Genomic DNA, 2810 nt, shown 5'->3' with positions numbered 1-2810 from the left:
CATGAACCCAAGACAAGTTTCCATGCATGAGACCTCTTATGGAGCTTGTTTTGGCATTTTGAGCCATAGATGCCATGCATGAATGTAAATCTTGTAGCTTTACGTGATAAGTGAGCCTTGGAGGGCAAGATCCAGAGTATGAGACACCATTTCTGCCTAAAATTGTCTGAATGAGAAAAGGTGCTGAAGAGACTCGACGAGTCGGTGACAAGACGCAACAAGTGGGTTAGATTTTCCTCGATGAGTCTGGACACGTTATAACTCGGCGAGTTGATGAGACAAATCAACGAGTTGAGTGGGACTTTCACGATATTTCTGGAAAAAAACGAGGGAACTTGACGAGTCGCATAGATGCACTCGACGACTTGAGTCAATGTCGATTGTTGACTCGAGTGTTGACTTCTGTTGACTTTTAGGGTTGGTCAAGACATGGATTAAGGAGACCATGGAAGGGTAAAATGGTCTTTTTCCAATTCCAAGAGTTAGAGATATGGGTTAGCTTAATTTATTTAGAGTTGTGGTTATAAGTTTTAATTAGAGATGCTTATGACATGTAGGCAGGGATTAGATCGTTCAAGGGGTACGAGGTTTACTTGCTTACTTACGAGGTGAGTCTTCTCACTATACTTACCATGAGTGGTAACTTGTGTGTCCAGAGGGTCTTGTATGCTATTATTGAATATTGTGATTTCATGCATTATGTCTTTGTGATTTATGTTGTGTATTATTCTGAGCTTTATTGAGTTAGGACCGGAGGATCCAACCCGAGTTTTGGGCCCGGAGGGTCTCCACTGAGACACATTGAACGTAGGGTATTCATTGAGATATAGCCATAAGAGGCTAACAAGACGTGTGTTGTATTTTGGGGAGCTCACTAAGCTTCATGCTTACCGTGTTATGTGATATGTGTTTCAGGTACTTCTCAGGAACGTGGGAAGGCGTCAGCTTGATTGTACACACGGGATGCAGTTATGTTTTGGAGGGTCCTGGATTTTATTCAAACAATTACAGTTTTGTAATTTTGATAATTTGACACTTTGGAATTTTGTGAAATATCTCGATGAGAATTATGTGATTTTAAAATGAAAAAAATTTGCTTGAAAATTTACGATGTTACACCTGCCTTAAGGGATTAAGTCCTTATTAAGAGTTGGTTGTTTTATCGGAACCATGACGTAGTGAATGGTAGGTTGTGGCACGAGTCGTGACTATTTTGTGGTTTGGTATCCACGGCTCGACCATGTAGTTGACCACAACGCAGGGGTACTAGTGGTTGACCCTTAACTTTTTGACTAAGTTTGAATTTTCGTCAAACTATTAGTTTTGAGTTGTAGACTGAGGTTTGACATTTGTCAGGTTTGGGAGGTTCATGTATCTGACTTCGTCAGACTTCGGGTGTTAGTCTTTCAGTTTGATTAATTCAGGTGATTTTCTCACTATACTATATGACGGGTTTTCTAGGTTATAAACAAGATTACTTGTGGCGGAAAAACACTTAAAACCTTAAGTTCACATGCAACCTATAAAGGATCTATGCTTTCTCTATTGATAGCAACTAATTATGAATATCATGAAACCCTAGGAGAGAGGCTATGAAATCAAAATTCATACAAAATTAGGGTTACATATCTTTTGATTATTATTGTAAATAATCAAAGTAGAATCTTTCTTCTAGATCTTGGAAAGCTAGCACCAAGAGAATGGATGCCTCCAATGGTTTGTACCCAAAACCCTAGTAGCAAGAAGACTTGAGGAGAGAGGAGGCTAGAGCAAAATTTTGGCTCTTGTGAGATAATATATGGTGGACGAAATAGGGCTCCCAAGGGACCCTATTTATAGGATGTAAGATTACCCTAGAAACCCTAATCTTGAATTACATAATAATATTTCAAATTCAAGATAATTATCTAGTATCCTTATCTAATAGGATTATCCTAAAACCCTAAAAGATGTAGCCAAATTTCGACCATACCTAAAAGGTTATAGAAACCCTATTTTGTTTCACTACTGAACAATTACAGTTCAATCCTTATACTTCTAATTAATTCTAACTAACCCAAAATTAATTCCAATTAATTAATGAGTAATTCCTAATTAATTATTACTATTTTCAATTCATATATTAATCATATAATATATTAATAAATCATTTATTTCAATTTCTAATTAATTTATTAACCATATAATAAATTAACAAGTCAACCTATTCCTCCAAAAGTCATTATATCTAAATACTTGTTTTGAGGGCAACCCAAAAAAGACTTTTTCTTCTAATTTAAGAATATACCAATTTAGTTATTGGCTTAGACACCTTAATCCAACAGTCTCCCACTTTGATAAGTCTGTAACTACAGTTGCAAGTATATACCTTGAAATAAACAACAAATAATGCTTTCCAAAGCTATTGTCAAACTTTGATTCAATCAACTATTGGTCGTAAGATAAGTGATTAGTTATTCCTTTATTCTTAAACATATTGTATGGACATGAGACATGGATCAGAATCAATCTCATTGTCCAAAATTATGTTTCCCGATTTCCTGATTTGTAAAGACTTTATTGGACTTCAAATTGAAAACATCAGTTAGTCATGGTTGGGCTAGAACTATATAGTCAACTTCAAATCATGGAGTGGCCTAATGATATTGCTTTTCCTGTTAGGGAAAAAGGGACGAATTGTTTGAATATGTAGTCATACAATTTATATATCAAATCAAGCATGGAATAACCTTGTAAAACATCCAGTTACGAAATGTGTTTGAGTCAACCAATGCATAATTGATATGTAAACTATGAACTACATATCTTTG

The sequence above is a fragment of the Lactuca sativa genome, chromosome 2, assembly GCF_002870075.4.
Source record: "Lactuca sativa cultivar Salinas chromosome 2, Lsat_Salinas_v11, whole genome shotgun sequence".
Classification (NCBI taxonomy): Eukaryota; Viridiplantae; Streptophyta; class Magnoliopsida; order Asterales; family Asteraceae; genus Lactuca; species Lactuca sativa.
This window is presented reverse-complemented; position numbering follows the sequence as displayed.